This window comes from Ictidomys tridecemlineatus, chromosome 8 (genome assembly GCF_052094955.1).
Source record: "Ictidomys tridecemlineatus isolate mIctTri1 chromosome 8, mIctTri1.hap1, whole genome shotgun sequence".
Taxonomy (NCBI): Eukaryota; Metazoa; Chordata; class Mammalia; order Rodentia; family Sciuridae; genus Ictidomys; species Ictidomys tridecemlineatus.
Window position 1 is genome coordinate 40,393,325 of NC_135484.1, and position 27,365 is coordinate 40,420,689.

A 27,365-nucleotide genomic window follows, 5' to 3' on the forward strand; every position below is an offset into this window, starting at 1 on the left:
CCAGGACACAAGATTGAGGCATTACAACAAAGGAAAACAACAGATAAATATTTCTTGTGAATACAGATGCAAAAATTCTCAAAAAAAATGATAGCAAACTGGCTCCATCAATCTAAAGTATTTGACTTATACATAATGATCACATAGGAGAATAGGATTTCACCCAGAAATGCAAGTTTGGCTTAACATACAAAAATCAGTCAGCATAATATATATGTCAATATGACACAGGACAAAAAAAAACATGATCATCTCAAAATACAGAGAAAGTATTCAATAATATCCAATACCTTTTATAATAAAAACTCAACAAACTAGAAATTGAAGGTGACTTTCTTACACTGATAAAGTACATCTATGCAAACACCACAGTTAATATCATACTTAATTATAAAAGATGAAATGCTTTCTTACAAAGATTGGGAATGAGATAAGAATTTCTACTTTCACCACTTCTATTAAACAGTAAACTAGAGATTACAACAGTTAGGCAAGAAAAAGAAGTTAAAGTTGTCCAAATTGGAAAGGAAGAAATAAGACTATTTCTATTTGCAAATAACATGTGTAATGTGTAAGAGAACCCATAGGAATACACACACACGTTTGTGTTTCATAAATTTTGCAACTGATATTCTAATTGATCAAATTTCTCAATAATTAAAGAGAATGTTTAGAGAAAATTAAAGTGGAACAAAGTCTTACAAAATACCAAAGAAAGTGCTATTGAGAATAAAAAACAAGACAAAAGCTCATTAAAATGTGAAACCTCAAAAGAAGGTATACACACACACACACACACACACACACACACAGTTATTAGAGGTAATAAATGAGATCAGCAAGTTGCAAAATACAAAAGTAATATATAAAGATAAATTATATTTCTATAAAATATTAATGATGAATCAAAAAATAAAATTTTATAAAAAGAAATTTAATTTATAATAGCATCAAGTAGAATAATGTACTGAGGAACAAGTTTAACAAAAGAAATGTAACACTTGTGAACTAGAAACTACAAAACATCATTGAAGGAAATTAAATAAGACAACTAAATGAAAAGACCTTCCAAGTTTATAGCTCAGAAGACTTTATATTGTTCAAATGTCATTATGCTCAAATTGATCTTTTGAGTCAATGTTATATCCCCATCAAAACCCGGATTATTTTTTTCCAGAAATTGACAGTTTAACCTAAAATTTATATGGAAAGGCAAGGCACCCAGAATAGCCAAAAGAATCTTGAAAAAGAGGAACAAAGTTGGAGGGCTCACACTTTCAATTTCATGACTTACTACAAAAGCTACAGTAGTACAAATGATGTGGTATTGCCATAAGGACAGACATATTGATTAACAGAATATATTGGAGAGTTTAGAGATAAACTCTTACTTTTATAGTTAGATGCTTTTGGCCAAGGTGCTGAGAACTCAGTGGGAATAACAGTCTTTTAAATGTATTATACAGGTACAATTGAATATCTACATGCCAAAGAGCACATTTTCATTTAAGTCATATATAAAAATTAACTCCAAATACTTCACAAGCCCAAGTGAGAAGCTAAATTACAAAACACTTAGAAAAAAATAGAGGCATAAATATTTGTGACTTTGGATTAGGCAAGGTCACAATGACATCAAAAGTGCGAACAACAACAAAATAGATAAATTGAGCATCATCTATAAATAGTATCCAAACTATCGAAAGAACTCTTATGACTCAACAAAACATATTACATAACTCACTTAAAAATGGGAAAACGATGTTCTCTGTAACTATGAAAAACAAATGTCCAATAAGCACATGAGTAAATGCTCAACATCATTAGTCATCAGTTAATTACAAATGAAAACTAGAAGAAGGTATCACTTTGCATTCATAAGGATGGCTATAATTATATAATTATCATGTTTTATGAAACATGGATATGTATTCATATATGTGTGTGTTCACTTAATTTGACTAATTGAATAGCTATAGTACCAATGTATTTTATATTATCTGTTCTCTTTCTTATTTCAATACCATTAGACTTAAATTTCACTTTATCTAATATTAATTAACTATTAATATCTAATATTAAGTGTCTAAACTTGTTTACATTTTTGCACATAACTATTCTGTCATTTTCAATTTGTTTTGTTACTGTAATAGGTGTAGCTTTTGGAAACAACCAAAAGCTGCTTTAGAAAAACAGTTTAATTATTTGCATTTTGACAAGAGAAAGTAATTTTATATTTATTGAAATAACTGGAAATTTTGCTTATATTTCTTTTGGCTCATTTTATTTTATTTTATTGTTTCTTTTTCCTGATTGAATCAAGTTTTAGTTTATTCCATTTCTTTCTTGCACATTTAGAAGTTTTTCTGTCATTAATTTTGGTCATGATTTAGTAATGCATTCACTTATTACCAAATTAAAGGCTGATAATTTGCCACCCATTGAGGATACATGCAAAACAAGAGAATTAAGGTGATTCTGTCATAAATCTTATATTGTAGAAGGTGTTGATGAAAATCAACCAACAAACAAATAAGCAATTATTCAGTAAACAAGAAAATATTAGGCAATTACTATGTAGAGAATTCAAATAGAAAGGTATAGTAGCAAGTGACTAAGAGGCTTCCTAGAAGTAGCTAAGTTTACACATGCACACACGTATACACATACACACATACGTGCACACAGATTCTCTTTTTCTTTCTCCCTTTAACATAATGTATGGAACTTGCACTGGGAAAAAAAAGAACATGTGTGTTTCAGTAAGACTAGATGGTTTTCCTTCAGTAAAACTGAATGTTTTTCCATTGTGACATTTCACTAACTTTGTTGATTGAAAGTGGAAAAATATGACAGTAGGAGCATTTTGTGGTAATATATTTATCTCATGCCAAATTAATCAATGAAATATGTGAAGATTATATTGTAATAATTTCATCATTTAGTTGGGGTTGAGAAGTTTTTAAAGAAAACTGTTAACAAGCTGATTTTTGTCATGATTTCAGAAAGTTGATCCTATAGTTTCTATTAAAAACATTGCATTTTTTAAGACAGAATGAAGTACAGTAATATCAAAGTAAATGTATTAATTTATATATTCAAAGGTATCTATTCAACTCTACAAAACATAACAAACTTAGACAATTAATTAAAACTTTCATTTCATCACATGTAAACCTTAAAGTTTTTCCTATGTGTTTGAAACTATTTATTTCCTAGTTATTAATAATTAATAATTTATTTTTTTGTGGAAAATTTATTTTCTTAATAACTGGGACAATTTGAAGCATGAAATCACTTAAGTAATTAGAGTTATCTTAAATGTTCACTTGTCCACTGCTATCTTCAACAAATTTTTATATGTCTGAGTAGCTCTAAGACAGATCCAGATTTGGTTTTACTCATGATACTACATGATAATTGGTTCAATGTTATTTAAAACTGTATGAGATACTAAGCGCTTAGTAGGGTTTTGATTAGTAACTGGAAAACTTCAAAAGCCCTGGATATTTGGTTTGAATAAAAAGTTGATTAGTTTGGATGACTATTTATATTTTTACCAAAACCTCTGAGGGCATTTTTCCAGGCCTACTTTGCCTGAATATTTCATTCTCCATACATCTCTCAAGAAGCCGAGTTTCATGTTTTGGACTGCAGTTTTCAGCCAAATATTCTGGAAGCCTGACTTTCCAAAGACTGATAGATCATATGACCAATTATTTTTTAGGACCTTATATAAAATTCATCATTTTCACCTATTTTATAAAATCCATCTTTCTTTTTCTATTATTAGGCTCATGGGCTTTTAGAACCATATGGAAAATTTCAAAATCATCTAGCCACTCTAGTTACATATGTTAGGAGAACAAGTTCTTTAAGCCCATGGTTATATAAGCTCAGTTGTTAAGTGGCAATACCAGTAGTTCCAATAAGACTATAGTGAGGAACAAACCTAATAATGTCATAAAAATATCTGTCCACTCATGAAACACACACACTCACACACATGCATACTCTCTCACAATTCTTTTCTTTCTGCCCTATTTTCTTATAGAGTGAGGGAGTGGTTAGCAGATGGACTAAATTCTGCTTCATGAGTCCTCATTTGATCACAACTTCTTAAACCAACTTCCTATTTTCCCTGACTTAAATAATTTCCTTCTTTTCCATATATATATGTATATATACATTATATTATATACATATGTATATATATATATATGTATGTATGTATACATATATATAAACGTGTGTGTGTGTGTCTGTGTGTGTATCCCTCCTCTTGGCTTGTCAATCTTTACTTTTCCAGTCATGTGGTTTTTTACCCATACATTATTTTCTTGGACTAATAACTAGAATTTCAAACATGCTATTAATATGCTATACTACTTTCTTTGATAATCCATGTTAGGATTTGGAAATGAGGCATCACTCAAAAAATTCTATGTGTTTGCTATCCTGTTTGAAACTATTTATTTCCTGGTTATTAACAATTAATAATTCATTTTTGTGGAAAATTTATTTTCTCAATCACTGGGACTATTTGAAATTCTCTTAATGTAAGAATATTCAGAGGTGAAACTATTAATTATGAGAGATGTAACCTAGTCAGTCCATCTAGTTTGAATGACTGGGTGGTAAATGTAGGCAGGTGGGGTGCAGCTGGAGAAGGTGTGTCACTGGGAACATGGGAACATGTGTGGGAAGGGGGTTGTTCTTTCTGCATGCACTTTTACTCTTTGTTTCCTGACCCCACCATGAGCTGAGCAAATTTCCTTTTCTGGGTCCTTCCACCATATTGATCTGCCTTTTCTTGAGCCCATAGCAATGGAGTCTCCTGTCTATGAAGAATCCTGAAACTGTGAGCCCCAAATAAAATTTCCCTTTTCTAAGTTGTTCTTGTTGGATATTTTAGTCACAGTGATGAAAAGCTGACTAAACAATTCATCACAAATAGAGAGTATTGTAAATATAAAGATTTTTATTCAAGTGGGTTATGAACCCCCATTTTTACCCCATATACAGATTGTAGAATCACATCTGTTACACATTCACGTTTTTACATACTGCCATACTAGTGTCTGTTGTATTCTGCTACCTTTCCTATCCTCTACTATTTCCCCTCCTCTCCCCTCCCCTCCCATCTTTTCTCTCTACCCCATCTACTGTAATTCATTACTCTCCCTTTTTTCCCTTTCCCCTCACTTCCTCTTATATGTAATTTTGTATAACAATGAGGGCTTCCTTCCATTTCCATGCAATTTCCCTTCTCTCTGCCTTTTCCTCCCACCTCTCGTCCCTGTGTAATGTTCATCTTCTTCTCATGTCCTTCCTCCCTGCTCTGTTCTTAGTTGCTCTCCTTATATCAAAGAAGACATTTGGCATTTGTTTTTTAGGGATTGGCTAGCTTCACTTAGCATAATCTGCTCTAATGCCATCCATTTCCCTGCAAATGCTTGTTTTAATATCAATGTGCACACAAAGGGCATAGAACAATTAATGTCAGCCAAAATATTTCTTTCCTTAGTTTTCTTGGCTCATCTTTATACCAGTTATATTTAAATGTTAGCTGAATCTTTGGATGTTGCCTTAAATCATAAAAGGGTTTGGGATAACATAACAAATTGATTCAATTTTAAAGCAAAGTTTAAGCACTACAAAGATTTGACTTATTATATTGACATTGAAGGAGAGATCTGTTTACAAAGTAGATTATTTACAACTCTCACTAAAATTAAATAATTTATGATTTTCTCTGTTACCTGGATCTTTCTTAGAATTATAAGACATACCTAAGTAAGGCAGAACAATACTGATATTAACTTATGATTCTCTGTTTTTGTTTTGATTTTAATCTCTGCACAACATACAGGAAAAGTGAATAAAGAGATTAGCTCAAAATGGTTGAGACAAAATATTTGGCATTTCTGGAGAATTACAACCGTGATTCTTAAAAGACAGGGGGAAAATTAGAATAACTTATAGAAAATTTCAATGTAAATGTTCTCTATACACAAAAAGACTTTATCAAGAATTATGAACAAAAACATGGTCTTTGGAGAGAATTACTTCTGACTCTGAATACCAAGCTTAGGTCTTTGTAGTAAAATCCTGGAAAATTTATTCTAAGCTGGGGATCAAAAAGTTAAATGTCAATAGTGATTCAGCAAAAGTGAAAGCAATGAAACCAGTCTATATTTGGGGATTTGGCATGTCTTTATCTCATCCAAATTGGAAGCCGCTGGTTTTCCTATTCCATATTGTTAAGGCTTCAAGAGAGGGTGGATGTATACATTTTTATGTTAAATCACCTGGTTTTTAAATGTTGGCAAATAATTAAAATATTTAAAAAATATTTCTTTGCCTAGGTTTCAGCCTTTTGGCATCAGATTGTGATTTCTACTTTAAATTTTTATTTATGCGTAAGAAAGAATATTCAATGAAATAAGGTCAAAGTTCCTGACATGTTGCTGATTATTAATACAAGCTGGTTCTCATTGACCCATCCTGCTCACTTTTCAATTTCTCTTTCCCTTATCTGTAGAAGTAGTTAATAAAAGGAACATCTAATATGTAGCTGTTAGCTTTCTTATTATTAAAAACTGTGGATTTAGCTTCTGAATATGTTACATTGCCTTTTTGTTGTTTTAATTTTTATTTATATATGACAGCAGAATGCATTACAATTCTTATTACACATATAGAGCACAATTTTTCATATCTCTGGTTGTGTACACAGTATATTCACACCAATTTGTGTCTTCATACCTGTACTTTGGATAATAATGATCATCACATTCCACCATCATTAATAACCACATACCCCCCTCCCTTCCTCTCTAACCCCTCTGCCCTATCTAGAGTTCCTCTATTCCTCCCATGCTCCCGCTCCCTACCCCACTATGAATAAGCATCCTTATATCAAAGAAAACATTTGGCATTTGTTTTTTTGGGGATTGTCTAATTTCATTTAACATTATCTTCTCTAACTCCATCCATTTACCTGCAAATGCTATGATTTTATTCTCTTTTATTGCTGACTAATACTCCATTGTGTATATATGCCACATTTTTTAATCCATTCATCTATTGAAGGGCATCTAGGTTGGTTCCTCAGTTTAGCTATTGTGATTTTTGCTGCTATAAAAATTGATGTGGCCGTGTCCTTTGGGTATAGACCCCAACTTCCTTAATAAGACTCCTGTGGCTCAAGAATTAAAATCAAGAATCAATAAATGGGATGGAGTCAAACTAAAAAGTTTCTTCTCAGCAAAAGAAACAATCTGTGAGGTGAATACAGAGCCTACATCTTGGGAGAAAATCTTTACCTCTCACACATCAGATAGAGCACGAATCTCTAGGGTATATAAAGAACTCAAAAAGCTAAACACCAAAAAAAAATTGCCTTTTATTATTTAAAATTTTCAAGTAGCAGAATTTTTTCACAGACTTTGAAAAATATTTTTGCAAGGTGCCTACCTGGATGGAAAACATGGTTAATATAATTACTTAAGCTACTTTTAAGATCCATTAAATGTCTCTTGGCTGATAAGTCCAACCCATATGGATGATCAATGAACCAAATTACCTTTCAGATACTTTCATGTGCTGCCTTATCCCTGACTTTAGAACCTTATTAGGTTTCAGAACAAGTGTCTAAGTATCTCTTACATATTTTTTTCAGCTGAGAATCTATATGGTTTTGCTTCAGATGGATCTTGGGTTGATGCTGTCATAAATTCTTATAGTTATTATTTTGTTTTCATTTTTGCAAAATTGAGGATACTACTACTTATCTGAAAAGTAACTACCTAATCCAGTACTTACAAATATTTGACTTTATACTAAATTATGATTTGATTTTTTTTTTGTGATACTGGATATGGAACCCAGGACTTTTGGCATAATAGACAAACTCTGTACCAAGTGAGCTACATGCCCAGCCCTGCACTAGATTATGGATTATCAATTGGTCCTAATTTTTAATGAAGATAAATCTTTGATTCTGGACACTTCCTCAATGCCTATAGATTTACGAGTTACTTGCTAAAGAAGCAAAGGTTTTTGTTTTGTTTTGATTTTTAAATTAGACATTAAAGATACATTGGTTAAATAAAATATGTTGATAAAATATACTTTAAAAATCTCAAGCATATTAATAACACAAATTTAGGGATCATATGACTCAGGAAATTTCATTCTACACAATATGTTTTGTCTTATTCTTCCCCTTAGAGACTCCTTTACCTTTTCCATTCTGCTATTAGTAACCATTAAATATATAGCACAAACTCACTATCTACACAATATTTAATATCCAGAGAAGAATCATATGACTGATGACACCAAGCCATTATTAAAGGTAAATGAAAATATTTAAAGAAATGAGTAAAATATTAATAGCTGTTTTTCAGGAATAAAACATTTGTGTGACTGTTATTTTCTTCATATTTGTGTGTGTGTGTGTGTGTGTGTGTGTGTTTTGAGGTTTTTATGCTGGGTACATCTTATTTAATTAGATGAAATAATAAAGCTACTTTCATGAAAAGAAATACAAACAAGAATACTTTAGAAAAATGGATCGCAATATATTTTATATTTTTAACATAATAGTTGTTAATTCACTTTCACTTTAAGCTATAAGAAGAAGAACTGAAGTGGAAATTGTAAAAATTGCCAGAGCAGTATAAATATATTTTTATTCTCTATGTGATTTTAATTTTAAAATGACACACCCAAAAATAAAAGATTACAAATCTTTAATGTTAAAAAAAAAAAACAACAACATGGAGAGAGCCAGGCAGGGGTTATACTACAGCAGTGGATCATAGTGTATGATACATGTAACCAACTGAAAGGCATGGATCACATAAACCACCCTCTTATCAACAGGCCTTCTCATCAGATATTTTACTCTTGAATACTTTTCATAATATAACTTTTAAATCCAGAAGTATCCTTTGTTACCTTATTTTCTTTGGTTTCTTCCTTGCTTTTATCTTTATTGATCACACACCTGACACTTCTTTCCCTTAACTTTCATCACATGATCAATTCTTAATAATTTTTTGTTTGATTTCATCTGTTTTGGTCAGGCTGTCTTGCAAATACCCTCAAGTTAATATTTATGTCTGGTTATACTTCTGTTGTTTTTGACATGGGCTATGCTAAGATTAACAACACCAAAATTAAAAGTGAGGAAATTAATTTTTGAATTACTTGTAAAAAATTTTTAAAAATTTTGGTCAGAAGATAACCTTTGTTGGTACTTAATAAATTATTAATAGACATTTAATATTTGTTAAATAAATGAAAAGAAGTTACATAAATATCATGATGAAAATCTGTGGGGGTGGGGTTGTGGCTCAGTGGTAGAGCGCTTGCCTTGCATGTGTGAGGCACTGGGTTTGATTCTTAGCACCACATATAAATAAGTAAAATAATGGTCCATTGACAACTAAAAATATATACATATGTATTAAAAAAAGGAAATCTGTTACCATTTTAAATGTCACTTCTGAGTAAATACTATATAGTATTTCCATCAAGAGGGCTTTCGTATAGTATCCCAAGAATAAGAGGTACTAGTCTATCCAACTTTAGGATTCCCATGGCTTTTGATTTTGAAAAATATTAGTCAACTTCCAAGGCAAATGTCTGTAAGAACTTTTACATGAGGAAAGATAAAATTGATCATAGATAATATTGGATTCGATAGCTTTATTTATTTTTTTTTAGAAGCTGAAAAATTTTCTCTTAAAAATTAGTTGAAAAAAATACACTTAACACTAGAGTACCATTCTAAAGAAAACACTTTATGACTTCAGTGACATATTATTCTTAAGAAGTCAAACATCTTTATATGCTTCCGAATACTGTGGACCATTTGTTTCTCAATACTGCACCAAGTGCCATTAAAGAGAACCTCATCCTCTGAACTGGCTTCCTAGTTATCTTGGGAAACGCTGTAAGGCAGGAGCTTGAGAATCCCGTAGTCATTGCTGAACTCCTGTTGGCTTCTATAGTTAAGTATCTGCAGGGTCACTCCAGTCAGTCACAGTTACTCAGCTGCTTTTTAATGTGCTCCATTCGTGAAGGGTCACCCCAGTCAGCCATAGTTATGAAGCTATTTTTCAGTGTGCTCAATTTGTTTTCCTGACGAACTTCTGTTTTGGATCCCCTAGGTTTAGAAGAAACCCAGGCACTTGGCACTTGAGTAGAACTCGATTCATTCTTCAATGGTGGAGGCTCCTTCCATTCTTTCACAGTTTTCTTCCCCAAGGAATTTTCTTCTTCTAAGGATGATATGTCCCAGTCATCATCGTCCACATCTACGCACTTTAGTTCTTCTTATAATCCTTCTTCTGCAATAAATGCCTCAGCCACATTAATCCCACCAACTGGCTTATTCACATTTTTTTTTTTGCTGTGAAACCATCTTTTCAACTTTTTCAGTCAGTGTTTTAATGGCGGTTACTGTGGGCTTGGGAGAAATGTCAGAGTCTTCCATTTCACTTCCCTCAGTCCAATCAGTGTCACTTTTGATGCTGCTCTTTCCATAGCTAGTCTTGTTGCTTTTAGAGGACTGCACGGGAAATAAGTCTGGGGACAAGTATGCCTGGATGAGGTCATCCTCATCCAGCTCTTCCTCTGAACTGAAGGGAGGTGTCCTAACAGATAATGACTTTCTGGGAACAGGATCTTCTATGACATTTTTCTTAATTTTTGGAACAGGAGCAGTTCTATCAGTATAAACAGGTCTTTGTCTAACCAATATTCTGTTTTGGGGAGGAAGCTGGACTGCTTTGGGTACTTCTCCAGTTGAAAGGGTTTCCATTTGAGAAATACTGGGCTTATCTGTAAAGAGTAATCCTCTCTCCTCAATTTTACAGCTGACCTGATGTTCAAGGAATTCTCGAATTTCCGGAATGTTGGGCATTTGTCTTTCTCATGTCTTGCTGGATGCAAGGTTTTCAAGTGCTCACTAGGAATACCGCGGATATTGGCATTAATTCCCAGGGTTTCCAGTTTCTCCATCAAGCTCTGCTCCAAAACTGTTCTTATCTCCTTCCTGAGGGAGGGGTTGGTCTTCAAAGCTTTCTTTAAATGTGTCTTGTTATTTAATTTCTGTTCATTTTCCCTTCCTTTTTCTTCTTCTGAAAGTTCTTCTATGGGTTCCAGAACGTGTGACGAGAATGCCTGTTCATGTGCCGTTGTTAGACTTGATTTAGCTTCTAAAGTCTGAGAGACGGAGGCATTCATAGGTATAGCTGGGGCAACTGGCTTGGATTCAAAAGTTTGCCAAGCTAAAGAATTCCCTTTGGGTTCACTGACACTGCTTAATGGTTTCTTGGTAAACTCTTTAATCTGCTGCCTCTGAGTGATAATCAGTTTGTTTTGCTCCTGGAGTCTCTGGCCTAGTTCTTCTATTCTTTTCTTGTAGAAAACATTGCTTGTATTTAGATCATCTATCATGGAGGTTCCAAGTTTCTCTATATGTGACAGAAGCCGGCTCTTCTGTTTCTTGTGTTCCTGATGGAGAGCTTGAACTCGAGCTGTCCACTTGCTTTCCTGGTTATCGGGAAGCTGCATCACATTTTGGAAATCCTGGGGATGTGGAGAACGGTCTGCCTTAAACTCATGTGCATCTTTTAATGTGCCTATGTTGGACTTAATCTGCATATTGGACTTCTGGATTTCTGACAATTGATATTCTAATGCTGAATTCTTAGAAGTTAGTTCTTTAAACTCCTTCATAAACATCTCCTTGACTTTTTCCATTTCATCAACTAGTTTCTCTTTTTCTTCTGCTTTCCATCTATCAACTAACTTCAGAAAGTCTTCCTCTTTTGTTTTTTGCATTTCATATTCCTTAGAGAATCTGATTGCATGAGCGTGCTGAGCAGTCTCTGAGACTTGGTAAGCTGCAGCTGCTCCTTCAACATGTCCACCTCCTTCTGGAGTTTGTCCGTCTGAGCCTTTGTTTTATACTCAAGGTGAGAATCATCAGGGTGGCGGCGTTGAATGTGGCTTTGTAGATAAGCTTGGTTCATAAAGGCCTTCTCACAGAAATGGCACTGGTAATAGCTGGCTTTGGCCTGGATCATCAGCTGCTGAGTAGAGATCATCTTCTTCCTGCGTTTACACTCCTCCTTGAGAAGCTAGATCTCCCCTGCCTGCTTGGTGAGCAGCTGCTTGCTGTGCTCACAGTCACCCAGGCTCTGGTGCAGCCTTTCCTCCAGGCTGTGCAACTGCGAGATGAGGAACTCCTGCGAGTGCATCAGGTACTCGATGGTGAGCTGCGCCAGGCGGATGAGCTTCAGCAGCACCGGGTCCACCCCCGACTGGCAGTGTGGGCATTTCTAGTCCTCCAGTTTGCAGAAGGTTATATTCATGATGTTCTCCTGCAGCGTTAGCACGTCCACGGCCCCTGCCACCTTGTCCACGTCGATGGCGCTCAGCCGGCGCCAATCCACACTCTCCAGTCGCGGCTGGAACTGGAAGAAGGGCAGGGGGCCTGATACCGCACTGGGGGGCACACAGGCCATGGAGGCCGCGCCTGCTGTTGCAGAGGCAGAGGCGTCGGGCCCCTCGAGGCCGCTGCCCAGAGGGTAGTAGACGTGCTTCTGGAAGGGCATGCTTGCGAGCCAGTCCGCTGCCTAGGCTTTAATCAGAGGAGCGATTCGGCTTCGCCTACCAGCCCCAAGCCGCTTCCGGGCCGCCGCCGCCACAGGAGAAGACCAGGTCCCCAGCCGCAGCGGCGGCGGCTGCGGCGGCGGTCTGGGCGTCCAGGACGTTGCTATGGCAGCGCCCCGCCGGACACAATGCAAAGGGCGCGCCGGCCAGCGCGGGGTCAGCGTGCGCCCAGCGCCCTTAAACTTGTGTGGGGGTTGCATTATTTTCTGGAGAGACCAAAATATTTCTAGTAGCAACTTGTAGACTTCAGGCCTCTCATTTTGGGGGTCTTCTGGGGGCTGCCAGTGGTTACCACAGAGATCAAGGAGTTGAGGAAAAGCCAGACATTCCTCACTCCACCGGGGAGTCCCTGCTTGGACCAACCACCAAGAAAATTTTTTTCTTTCCTGGCAGGTCTGTGGACTGAGGGCTCCATCCACTGGGCTGCAGGATCAGCGGGAACAAGGGCTGTGGTCTCTCTTGCTCACTGATGTGTCCCCAACACCCCAGCTGCGCGCTCCTGGGCGGGTACCGGGCGCTGCAGGCTGTCGGAGAGTCTCAGGGGACCCAGATCCTAGGGGCTCTGCTGTCTCAGGCGGGGCTCGTGGAGGTCGAGGAGCAGGCGGGCGGACTCCTTCTTCCAGGGTGCAAGATGAAGCGTGTCTCCTCTGGGCAAGTTGTGGCTAGGCCGGTCGCCGGTCGCCGCTCAGGGCCTTCCAGACTGCAGGCCCCTGGCGCCTCAGAATCCCCCACCCCCCTCCCGCCCCCAACCCCTCAGCGATCTCCTTGGGGCCTCTTCCTCCGCTGCCGGGCTCCTCTCTCCATAGCTTTAAATTGTGTTTTGAAATCCAGAACTGTGCGGTGCCAGAAATATGTTCAACATTTGCTTAAATACTTGTCAAACTTGTCTCACATTAGTAGACTAAGTGAAAAGGAAAGATCAAAATGGAAATGTCAGTCAGTGGATATCTTTAGTTGAATTTAAGCATGTCAGTAAAAAAAAATCTATACTGCCATTCTTGGAAACAGGTAACCGTGGCATTTCAAGAGTGCAATCAGATTGAATCAATAATATCAAATCTGTAATCATTTCAATTTAGTACTACTTATAAATATAAATTAAATTTAAATTATTTTCTGATTTCTGCATTTCTTTTTGTTCTTTCCACAGTTAATTTAGTTATTATGTTTCTCCCTTTGTTGTTTATTGCAGGAGACTTTTATAAATGACTTAGTTTTTATGTTTGGAGTAAACTGTTCTTTGAAAAGGTTGGATTAATGTCTTATTTTCTTTCTGTCTTCTGAAGTTTACTATCTTAAATGCTTTTGAAGCTAGAAAGTCTAGAAATGAATCACTATTTGTAAGCAAATTTTAGCAAATGTTGATTAGTAATAATAATCATTAGCTTTATTAATGATAAAAGTAGAATATGTATATTTTTATCATGGGTGCTCGCTGAAATGAGAATGATAAAGACCTGAGGTTCTTACAACTGTATTTATTATTATGTCAAGTATTCATCATTCCAGAATGGAGACTACATTATTAATTTCATAAGAAGGACAAACTGAAGCTTATAATTTTATATGGTCTAAAATATTTGTCATTATCATGAGTTGTAAAAATTTTTAACCATTTATATTAGTTTATTATCCTGAGTTAAGCAGAGGTTCTTGAAATTAGTTAAATATACCAAAAAGTTGATTTATTTTTCCAGAAAAAAAATATATTAACTAGAATCTAATGACACCTTTAATTTTTAAATTGCAAAATATTTGATTTTCTTTTTTCTTTCTTTCCTTCCTTCCTTCCTTCCTTCCTCCCTCCCTCCCTCCCTCTGTCCCTCCCTTTCTTCCTTCCTTCCTTTTGTACTAGGGATTAAACCCAGGGATGTTTAACCACTGAGCTACATCCCCAGTCCTATTTATTTATTTATATTTATTTATCTTTTGAGAGAGGGTATTGCTAAATTGCTTATGGTTTTGCTCAATTGCTTATGGTCTTGCTAAGGTGCTGAGGCTGGTCTTGAACTTGTGAACCTACTGCCTTACTTTCCTAGCTGCTGGAATTACAGGTGAGTGCCACCACACTTGGCTCCAAGGTTAATTTTTAATCAATATTGAATCATTTTCCAGTAATAAAATGTGTCAAATCATAACTTTTTATTAATATAGCTTTTAAATTAACCAGAATAAAGTACATATTAAATTAGTATACTGTAATAATAAGTAATTATAGAAGCTTAAAAAAGCTATAAATTGTGACTGGGAATTTCAAATGGTACTTCTTTTTTTTTTTTTTTTTTTTTTTACCTTGGCCCTGGTGCCTCCCTGAAGGAGGAGTGGTCTGCCTCCTCGCAGGCAGTTTTATTTAGATTTCAAACAAACCACAGCAGAAAGGAGTGACCTCAAAGCAGTCCGTCTATCCAGGAGCTAGGACCCCAGCCTCGAAGCTGCTGGATGGGGCCCGCCCACGACCCTGGCTGCTGCGGCTCTGCTGGCTCTGCCATCCCAGGAGGGGGCCGGCAAGCCCAAGCCCGGCTCTTCTCTGGAGCAAGGAGAACCCAGAACCGCACGGGGAAGGAAGGACACCCAAACGCGCCGCCCAGAGCAGGGCAAGGCAGTGCCGTGAGGTAGCCTGTCGAGAGAGCCAGCGTCCGTCCCATGAGGTAAAATCTCAGAGTTTATTCGGTGGACGAGGTGTCCCCGAAGCAGCTGTCTGCCTCCTCCACCTCCCCGTCCTCGTAGTAGTCCTCGTAGAACAGGTCCGCGCCCTCCTCGGGCGCCGGCGCCTTGGTCTTCACGCAGTACTCGGCCAGCGCGGTGGGCACCTTCACGCCATCGCGCTCTGCGTCCACCTTGGTCCCCAGGACCCGCTTCCGGATGATGTCCGTGTACTCCCGGTCCTTCCCCTTACTCTCTTTCCACTTTCTGTACATCACTGAGGCATCCACATTGGCCGGTGAGAAGGTGTTGGGCTCGTTGAGCAGGGAGATCACACTCAGGAGGATGGTCCTGACGTTCTGTGTGGGGTTCCACCGTTCCGAGGGCAGCTCCCCACTCTGTGGGTCATCAACAGGTGGGTGGAGAATGGAGATGCATACGTCCCCTGTCTCATAGATGTTTGGGTGCCACATCTTGGTCAGGAACCGAAAGGCTGGTGGAGAGTAAGGGTAGTCGATGGGGAACTTGAGGCGAGCCTTGAAGTAGCCGCCCTTGTAGTAGGTGTTGGGAGGCCCGAAGATGGCCACCTCCCAGTTGTACAGGTCGCTCTCATCCACCAGCGTCACCCGGAAGCCCTCCACCGGCTCCTCCTGCAGCCCCTTGAGCTCCAGCAGCAGCGCCTTCTGCGAGCTGGGCACCAGTGGCCGGGCCATGGCGGCGGCGGCGGCGGCGGAAGATCCCGGGGCCAGGGCCGAGCCGGGACGCGGGGCCGCCGCGAGCTCGCGGGACGGGCCGGGCTGCGCGCTGGCCGGGGCGGGGGGGAGCCGCCGCCTTCCTTCGCTATGCCGCAGCCGCCGCCACCGCCCGTGGCCCCCGAGCGCTCCACCCGCGCCGACGCCGGCGCCGCCGCCCGCTTCGGCCTGACCCGTGCGCCCCACCCCGGTACTTACTTCTTAATAGTCAAGTGAACTCAAACTTCACAGATTTTAGTGTTTATTAAATAATTCGCTTAAAATTAGTGAGTTTCATCTCTCTGAAAAAATATGTCAAAATCAAGCTATGTGGTAAAAAAATACAGATTATTTATAATATTATGAAGGCTTTATGAAGGTTTGTTTTCAAACCTTAATGAAGGAGGATAACAACGCTTAATCTTGTATGTCCGGCTGACTAGGTGATATTTGAGATAAAATACCATTCCCATAAGAAATAATCTTAGAAAGTCTAATATTTTGAACAGACTAGTTTCACTATAAAAAAAAACCCTTTAAATTCTATTTTGTTTCTCAATACTTTACTGGTAATTTTTAGGAAATTTATACTTGAGAATAAATAATTTCAACTAAACTCCACTTTATATTATAGTAGCTATCCAATGAATCCATCTTGTGTTGTTTGAAAGCACATCTTTGTAATGTTCCATTGCACAAATTTTGGAAAAATTATCTCTTGTGTTTGGATGAAGTATTGTATAAATATCAAGTTGACAGTATTATGGTTTTCTATATCTTTACTAATACCCTCTATTTAAAAAAAATTACCATGTAATTATACATATTTATAATATATGGCATGATAATTTGATGTTTGTATACAATATGATGATCATATTCAGGTAATTAGCATTTCTTTTTGGTCTTTTCATGGTTTATTTAGTCATTTCTTCTTGTTGGAAAGCTTTGATTTTTTTTTTCTTGTACTTACTGGGTTTTTAACCTATGGATAGGCAAGTGCTCTACCACTGAGCTACTTTGAAAACCTAAACTTTGAAAACCTCTCTATTAGTTATTTTAAAATATCTAGTAAAATCATTTTAAACTGTAGTCACACTACTGCACTACAGAACACTAGAACTCATTCCTCTTTCCAGCTATATTTTGGTACCTGGTTTTTATCATCGGTCAGACTTCTACCCTCTCATTTCTAAGCCCTAGTGAAATATTCACTCTTCTTTTCCCAATAATTATCCAAAGTTTAAGTCTGTAATCATAAATTTGTCTATTTCTCTTTAATTTTATTAAATTTTGATTTCATATTGTAGAGCTCTTATCATTGTGCACATATACATTTAAAGTTAATATGTTCTTGATGAAATTACCTTTATATTATTATGTAATTTCTTTATTTTTCTTAGTAATATTTCTTATTTTGAGGTTTTCTTGTTTCAATCATTCCAACTTTAGTTTTGATCCTTATTCTATGGTATATCTTTTTCCTTACTTTTATTTTAAACATTTATGGCTATAATCAAAGACATTTCTTGAAGATGAAATATAAGCCTGGCTATTTCATTCTCATCCAGTTGAAATGTATGGACCATTTGGATTCAATGCACTTATTAGTTTCATAAAGGGATTGTAATATTTCTACCATCTTTCTATTTGTTTTCCATTGTCCCATCAGTTTATCTGCTTATGTTTCTTCAACTGTTCTCTTTGATACAAGTCAATTATCTTTTGATTTCATTTCACCTGCTGTATTATGATGCTTGTTAGCTCTACCTCTTTTTGTGTGGTTGGTCTAAGATATTCCATATAAGAATTAACTTACCTAATCTACCTTCAGATGTACTTATTTCATACCCTCCATTTCATCATTGATAGTATCATTCATGTGAATTTTACTTTTAAAAAATCTTAATTTTATCTTATCTCTTGTAATACTTCTTTTACTGAGAGTAAAATTCTGAAAAGACATTTTCCCTGACAGTACTTTTAAAAGATCATCTTTTAGCATGTATAGATTTTAATCACACGTGGGATATAATTCTGTTTCTCTATGTAATATTGAGTGCTTTTGAATATTTTTTCTATACAATTTTTTTCTTATTTTGGGACTCAAAAATCATGCATATTAATGCAATTGATATTATTTTCACCTCTTAGCTGCTGTATCTGCCTTCTTTTCTTGTAGTGGAATGGTTAATTCATATTGACCTATCTTCAAGTTTGTTAATATTTTTCTTCTACTGTATCCATTCCCTTTACTTTCCATGGAATTGACTCAGGAAATGACTCAGAATGAGTGCAAAATTGTTCCTGAGGTTTTCAGATTTTCTAAACTGACAATCTAGTCAAGTCTCTGACTTTATAAATTTGTAAAAATTGACTGTGATTTATTCTTAGTGCTTTGTGATGATCTCCTCTTGTCTATGTCTTGCCATGATGGAATTGAATGTATTGTTTTCATCAAAGAGCTTGTCACTCTTTGGTATTCAGTTAACTTTCTTATTTGACAAACTCAATTTTCTAAGGACTAGAGAAAATGTATGATTTTGTAGAATATTTGAGGTTTTTTTTGTTGTTGTTAAGATGAGAGAAACATTTTATCGTGGCTTTCTCTATTCTAACCAGGTGCAGAACCTCCCTGAATAAATAGTTGTTTTAAAGCAGTCAATTAACTGAACAATGTATTTACTTAGAATTAATTTTAATTAACAGAAAACTGTGAAACATGGGATATATTATTCACTTAACTTGAGACTTAAATATTAGTATACATGACTTCACCATTTACAATATTTAGACATAAAAAAATTGTAGAGAAGTTTTACATGTGATGACTGTACACTGCTACTTGGATTAGTGTGTACAAATAGTAAATTATATGGTATTTCATTGACTTCTATAGTTACATTCACAATAGAAAGATTAGTTTTACTTCATGGCAGATGAATAGCTTGAAAGAAGCAGAGCATATATTTTGTTTTAGATTATATGTTATTTGAATTAGCCTCCAAAGGGAGATAGGCAGTCCAGGTGAAGAAAACTGCTCGAAGACTTTAAAATAGAAAATGTGTATCAAGATAAAAGTATATTGGAAAATTATAAGACACTAGTTGCATCTTGTTTGTCTATATCAGAGGTTAGCAAACTATAGTAAGGTGTCACATCTAACCTTTTGTAAGAATTGTTTTTAAAGAACTGCTAAGAAATAAAAACAAGATAGAAGAGGACAGAAAGAGGAGGAGAAAGAGGAAGAAACTGTATTGTGGCTTGTAAAGCCTAAAATGTTTGCTATCAGAAACTTCATGGGAAAAATCTGCCAGTCCCTGGTCTGCATAGTTTTATTGACAGATGTTTGTACCTCGTAATGGAGTAGTGTGATGTTTTGATATGTTTATACATTGCACATTGATCAAATCAGAATGATAGGTAGCAGACAGACAAGAGGAAAGAAGCATGGGGTAGGGAGATGGTTCTTTAGACTGGGCCTGCTGTGCTGACCCCCACTTGATTTCCTTTGAAGAAGTGGCTCGCCTGGGGCCACTTCAGTGGGATATGTTGCATTCCTTGGCAAATAACCTGTTGTCTGTGAGAGGAAGGAATGCAGGCCCAAAGACTCCTCCTGGAGCTCAGGGGGACTTTTGTGACCTTTATACAGAACAGAGATTCCAGAGCTCTGTAAGTCAGGATAATTAGAAACAAAGCCCACTGACCATACAAACTGTAAGCATAATTTTCAGGCCAAGGTGACCCAGAGTTGACCCAGAGTTGACTTTGGATATTTAGCCTTTCATTATAATAGTAAAATCCTGTGGACTTTGCTTGGGTAACTGTGGGTAAGACTTTGTGCAGTGGAGACTTGGAAGTCTGATGTAATCCTTCTGTTAGTCAAAAGTTGAGAGGTAGACCTGACTGGGACTCTCTGGAAACTTCCATAGGACTCCCAATAAAACAGGAGTGTGGCAGGAGCAGGTGTGTGCAGTCTTCCTCTCTTCCAGGAGAGGACTGACACTCTTTCTCCCCTGAGAGTGTTCTTTTCCATTTCCCTTTCCTTTCTAACAAACTCCATCCTGCTACTACGTGTGACTCTTCTGAAATTCTTTTTGTGAGCTTGCAAGAACTGGTGTGGTCTGTGGTTTCCTTTGGTTTCTCCAGTTCTTGATTCTTCTTCTCTGCGTCAAGGATATTTAGGTTATCCATCATGTCAAACATTTATTATTTCTTTGTGATGAGAATATTCAAAATCCTCTCTTTTGCCCATTTTGAACTGTATGGCATCCTAGTGTGAATTGTCACCAACTTCTGTGTAATCGAGTGCAGGTTCCTTTTCCTTCCTTTTGGTTCTGACTCTGTACCTGCAAACCAGTTTCTCCTATGCCCCACTCTTCCTTACCCTCCCAGGTGTCTGGCTACCACTGTTCTTTTTCTCTATGATAGGCTTGGCATTTTGTGTGTGTGTGTGTGTGTGTGTGTGTGTGTGTGTGTGTGTGTGTGTGTGTGACTAAGGATTGACCCAGGGCCTGCATGTGCTAGGCAGGTGCTCTTTCACCTAGGAACATCCTCAGCCCTGGATCTTTTATTGTTTGTTTTGTATAGTTTTCTTTCTATATGTTATTCTATTATGGAGAAATAGAGATCCTCTAAAATTTTCAAAATTTACACCTAATGCATATAATTACCATATTTTCCATCCAATCCTCCTGCATTTGCTTTCAATTGATTTGTCAAATTAAACTGCTTGTAATAATGTTTTATACTACATATTTTTGTACAACCCACAATATGATTTTTCCAGTTCTGATACCTTCAATGTGAAATCATAATTTAATAATCACATATATTTTATCCTGGCTACTATAATGTCTTTTCCTTTTTTGTTTGTGAGCCAGATACAATCATAATTTCATGTCTCAATTTTTCATTTATCCATCACCTACTTAAAGAATGTGGTGAGGAATATCGGACTGTAAGATGAGTTACTTATAGCAGGAGACCTTCCAGAGATATTGCACAGGGCCACCATCCATAAGAGGAAGAGAGGGGAGTATGTTTGGGGGAGAGGGAAATATGTTGAGGTAATGGTGCTTGGCAGTACAATGCAGGTTATCTCTGGATTGGAGAACTCAGAAAGGCAGCTGGAGGTTCCAGTCTTTTATAACCACAGTTTGTTTTATCTTTGAGCAACAGACATTGGTGCTGTTTTGTGAGGCATACAAAACTGTCAGGCTGTACTTGTTGAAACTTATTGGAGCTAGATTTAACACAATTAGATGTGTAAGCAATTGAGTTTGAGGCTGGTAGGTTTGGGCTACTGATTTTAACCCACTGTGAAGAAATAAGCAACACAGTCACTATTACATAGGGGTCACCTTTAATAACAAATTGTGCTAGAAACCAAATAAAACCAATTGAAGAGATCTCATGGAAGAAATACTCAACTCATCATCAATGATGAAACAACAGACTGGTGCTGGATTCTTTTCTATTAAAATAGTTTTGATTTTTGATTCCTTTTTAAAATTTTTTTTCTCTTTGGCCACCATTTATAGAACGACTGAGACTGCCACATTAGTTTGATAGGGCTGATTTGTCAAGCTCTTTTCTTTTCTCCTCTTTTTCTGTTTCACAGTGACAGTGTTTGTTAGTATACCCTAGGAAGATGTGGAGTTGCAGGAAAATTAAAAACCAAATTCACAATCCTGATGTTGTTTTCTAACATTGTTTTCCAAAAATAGGTTAAAGCAGATGGAAGGAATGCCATTTGGATGGATAACTGTTGGATTTTATTAAAGTATTTCACACTAATTTTCCATTTGTGCAAACAATCAATAATAGTATGTCAAAATAATATACAGTGTTTCCGCAAATATTACTTAAAATTTAAATTTTTCTGGTCAGGTTCTCGATCAAGAATATATTCTTAACTGGCAAAATATTTGAACTTTCTTATTTGATACCCCATGATGTATTTTAAGTCTTTCATCCGCATCTTCAAATATGCTACAGAAATCATTTTTTTTTTTCCCCAGGGGGAACTTCACTTGTTATGTGAACTTGTGCAGAATCTGGCATGCTGAAGGCAGAAAAGCCAGGTACTTCACCTATTGGTGACTATTTTTTCCAGCAAATGCATGCTAAATTAAGGAAAATATTGGCTTATAATTTAGTTTTAAAATTTTTAGGAAACAATTTATAAGACAGAAAAGTCTAATAAGATATTGTTTAGTTCTAGATATAAGACCAAAAGAAGTAGATAAAAGTCAAAGTAATAATAAAGGAGAAATGAAACATGAATTTTCTTCTATTGGTTTTGTTTTATTAGTGAAATTGACAAAAGAATGTCATACACTTTCTGCCAGTTCATTACTTGACCCTATGGCTATAATGATTGTTGGCATTTCTGTAGGTCAAATGGACTTTATGTTAGGAAAAATTAACTTCTGTTGTTAAGATAAAATGTCAAGATAAGACACAGAAACTTCAACTTTGGACTAAAAATACAGTGGAGGAAAAGAAAACACATATTTTGACAGTCAAATTTCAAATGTGAAGAACTCATAACTATATTATCAGTGACATGTTACTAATGATTATGGCCTTAAACATTTGGGAATAAATTCTTCCAAAAACTCTTATATCAAAGCCTAAACCTCAATGTGACTGGATTTAAAGATATGGTCTCTAGGAAGTAACTGAGATTAAATTAGTTCATAGTATAGCACTCCAATCTGTTAAGACTATGGCTTTCTAAGGAAAAGAGAGCTCTCTATTTCTCTCTGCCATATGAGAAGGCAACCATCTAAAAGCTGGGAAGAAAGCCCTCATCTGAAACCCACCCCAAGACCTTGATCTCGTTCTTTCCAGACTTCAGAACTGTGAGAAAATAAATTTCTGTTGTTTAAGTTACCCACTCTTTGATCTTTTTTTTTTGTATGTGTGTGTGTGTGTGGAAGCCCAAAGACTAGCATGGAATATTAAATTTTTATTATATAATTATCTTAATTTTATACAAGATGTATTAGCATAAGTATCTCTTGAGATCCTTTAAAAATTTGTCCCTTAAGGGAAAACTAAAAAGCAGAAACACAATAACAGCCTCGAGATGTTGATAATTAATACCATAGTTAAATCACCTTTCATAATCATTCCAAACCACAGTTGCCTATTATGGTTCAGAAGGAGCATAGCATGGTGTTCCTTCTTCCCATGGACCAGAACTTTTTAGGAAACATATTCCACTATTCAAAGGTTACAGCTCTCTTTAAAATTGTTTACTGAAGATATTAATTAGATAAGGGCTCAGTGTTATGTCTAGTATGTCAAAGATTATGTTAAAATAAAACTCATATCTACTTGAACTTTTCTTTTCTTTTTTTGACTGGTTTTCACCCATGAATGACTTTCGTTGCTTCCAGTACTTTCCAATAGTTCCTCTGATCTTCATTTCATTTGTATGATTTGACTTCATGATAAGAAGTTTAACCTTCTATTTATGTTTTGCATTTTTTTCCACTCTGAAAAGTTTCACTAAATTACCTGTGAAATAATAGTTACTCTTTGGCCATGAATTTGTTTATTTGCAGGAAAAGAACATTGGAAGAGATGGAATTCAAGAATATGAAAAGAAAATATTATGTTATTGTTTTAAGTACATTAGGTATTACCCTAACTCAATTTGTGTTTATAAATGCTTTTACATTATGATAAAATAATGTTTATAAATGCTTTTACATTATGATAAAATAATGTTTATCTTTTAATTATTAAGTATGAAATTATCTAAGATGATACATATATTGCATATTTTATGCAACATGGAACTTGTATAAGGGTCATATGGAAGCTTAGGTTGAAGCACAGTCAACTTGGAAGCAAAGATATTTGGTACAATATAATTGTATTATTCTGAATGGTGATGATAGGGATGTTTTTCATGCATGTTCTTATCATACATGGTCATGATCTACATGCCAGAAGGGGTGGTAGTTTTCTTTTTTTGTATGTTTGCTCAGAGTTCATTGAACACAAATGCTTTTGATTACTGAGAGGAGCCTGGTGGTTAAAAAACAAGGTGCTCTTTTTATGAAGAATGTCATTGTAATTCTAATAGGAATTGCATTAAATCTGTATAGTACTTTTGGTGGTATGGTCATTTTGATAATATTAATTCCACCTATCCAAGAACATGGGAGATATTTCCATTTTCTAAGTCTTCTTCAATTTCTTTCTTTAGTGTTCATTAGTTTTCATTGTAGAAGTATTTCAACTCTTTTGTTAGATTGAGTCCCAAATATTTTATTTTTTTAGCTCATTATGAATGGGATAGTTTTCCTGTTCTCTTTCAGTTGATTCATCATTGGTGTATAGGAATGGAACTGATTTATGAGTGTTAATTTTATATCCTGCTACTTTGATGAATTAATTTATGAGTTCTAGAAGCTTTCTGATGGAATTTTTGGGTTTTCTAGATACAGAATAATGTTGTTAGGAAATAGAGATAGTTCGAGCTCTTCTTTTCCTATTCATGTCCCTTTAATTTATTTCTTTTGTGTAATTTCTCTGGCTAGGGTTTCAAGGACTATAATGAATAGGAGAGGTGAAAGAGCGCATCCTGTCTTGTTCCAATTTTTAGAGGGAATGCTTTCAATTTTTCTCTATTTAGAATGATGTTGTCCCTGGGTTAACATATATAAAGAGCAGTCAGGAAATTCATTTGGAAAAATAGGACACCCACAATATCCGAAGTAATTCCTGACAAAAAGAGAGAAGCAGGATGCATCACAATACCAGACCTTAAATTATATTCACAATACCAGACCTTAAGTTATATATGCCAACAATAAGTATTGGCAAGGGTGTGGAGAAAAAAAGTTCACTTATAGGTTCTGGTGGGACTGCAAATTGGTGCATCCATTATGGAAGCAGTATGGCGATTTCTCAGAAAACTTGGAATAGGACCACCATTTGACCCAGTTATCCCACTCCTCAGTTTATACCCAAAAGACTTAAAATCATCATACTACAGTGACACAGCCACTTCAATGTTTATGGCAGCTCAATTTACAATGGCCAAGCTATGGAACCAACCTAGATGCCCATCAGCAAATGAATGGATAAAGAAAATGTGGTACATATAAATGGTGCAATATTGCTCAGTCATAAGGAAAAATTAAATTATGGCATTTGCCAGTAAATAGATGGAACTGTGGAATATCAAGCTAAGTGAAATAAGCCAGTTCCAAAACACCAAAGGCAGAAATTTCTCTCTGCTATGTAGATGCTAGCCCACAACAAGGGAGGGGAAGTTAGAAGTTCATTCAACTAGACAAAGGGGAAAGGAGGGAAGAGAAGAGAAATGGAATGATAATAGGAAAGACAGTTGAATGGATTAGACATATCTTTCCTATTCTCATATATAAATATACGACCAATATAAAAATGCTTCATGTACAACCACAATAATGGGATCCTAACTGGAACAAGTTATACTTATTCTATGTATGTATAGTATTTCAAAATATACTCTTGTTTAGTCAGCTTTCTCACGGCTGTGACTAAAGGATCCGACCAGAACAATGTTGAGGAGGAAGAGGTATTTGAGGGATCACAGTTTCAGAGGTCTAAGTCCATAGAAGGCTGACTCCATTTCTTTGGGCTGGAGGAGAGGCTGAACATGGTGGAAGATTGTAGCTGAGGGAAGCAGCTTATATCACAGTGATCAGGAAACAGAGATAAATCCCACTCTGCAGATGCAAATATATATATGCCAAAGCCTTGCCCTAATTCCCCCTAATTCTCCTCCAGCTACACCCTACCATTTCAGTTACCACTCAGTTAATCCCTATCAGGGGATTTGGTCAAGACTCTCACAACCTAATCATTTTTTCTCTGAACCTTCTTGCATTGTCTCACACATTAGCTTTTGGAGGACACCTCACATTCAAACCATAACAACTCTGCTGTGATATATAAAAAACTAAAAAGATTATGTATTATTATGTTTTTTTAAAGAGAGAGTGAGAGAGAGGGGGGGACAGAGAGAGAGAATTTTAACATTTATTTATTTTTTCTTAGTTCTCGGCGGACACAACATCTTTGTTTGTATGTGGTGCTGAGGATCGAACCCGGGCTGCACACATGCCAGGCGAATGCGCTACCGCTTGAGCCACATCCCCAGCCCTATGTATTATATTTTAGAATTTTTTAAAAGTGAAATGCTCATAAGAAAACTCCAAACAAATTTCTTCCTTTTGCCTCCAGATACAACTAAGTTGAAGGAGAATCTCTTGAGAATTGTATTGGTAGAATGCATTTTACCCGAGTCTTAAATTCATGCACAACCAGAAGCCACACACACACACACACACACACACACACACACACACACACACAAATGAATACAAACATAAAAGTTTACCTCTTTAGGGCATAGTGGGTTGTAGAAAGGGAGATTTATAGGACTAGCAAGGGCATCAGATGGCAGTGTTCCTCTTCCAACTCCAAATGTCTTGCCCTCCAGATCCATAATCAGTGATGGAGTAAGGGACATTAGAAACATCTAGGCAGGTATAGGTGGTCCCTAAGAAGATGAGAGAGAGTAAATCCTTTCTTAGCAGAAAACCACTCTGCCATGGAGAACCCCAAGGCTATGTCAGTCACCTATGCAGGTTGCACAGGCCTATTTCAGCTACATCAGGGCTCACCCCATATCATCTCAAAGATGCTGTATATTCTCTTATCCATTCTGATGCCATCTGAAGACAGGAAGGTGAAGAGTCCAAACCCTAAAACACAGAATTTCCCTAGGGAATAACAGGTCATCCCGAAGAGCTATTTAAATCAGACTAAATACAGAGCTAAACTTTAAGTAGACAAAGTATTTGAATTAAGGTGACTATTTCATGTAGAACAGAATGCTATTTGTATATTAACAATTTAGTTTCCTTGTTACCCAGTGGTGTTAAAAACATTATATTAGCTCTAGAAATTGAGATAGTATATTTTAAAAGTATGTAGATATAATGTAAGTTTGTAATTCCAATTTACATGATTGTATATTCACAAAACCATGAATATTTCATGGTAATGGACGAGGCCACTTTTCTGTATCACATTTCATTTATCTTTGTCAAACACAAGGTTGACCTAGCTTTATGCATATGTTAGTCCTTGAAACTTGAGGTGTTTGCATTGACTGACTATTTTAGAATTATATTTTAAACTCAAAATTTTATCTCCTTACATAGTAAAGGTGTTTCTGAAAAGTCCCTTTATTTCATTGAATACTATACAGTTAAATGA

General features: G+C 36.3%; 2 pseudogenes; both read right to left on the reverse strand.

The window, feature by feature from the left end:
* Positions 1 to 9,901: 9,901 nt before the first annotated feature.
* Positions 9,902 to 12,750, reverse strand: LOC144366058 (cilium assembly protein DZIP1 pseudogene; annotated as a pseudogene).
* Positions 12,751 to 14,993: 2,243 nt separating this feature from the next.
* LOC144366060 (ubiquitin-conjugating enzyme E2 R1 pseudogene) lies at positions 14,994 to 16,080 on the reverse strand (annotated as a pseudogene).
* Positions 16,081 to 27,365: the final 11,285 nt, after the last annotated feature.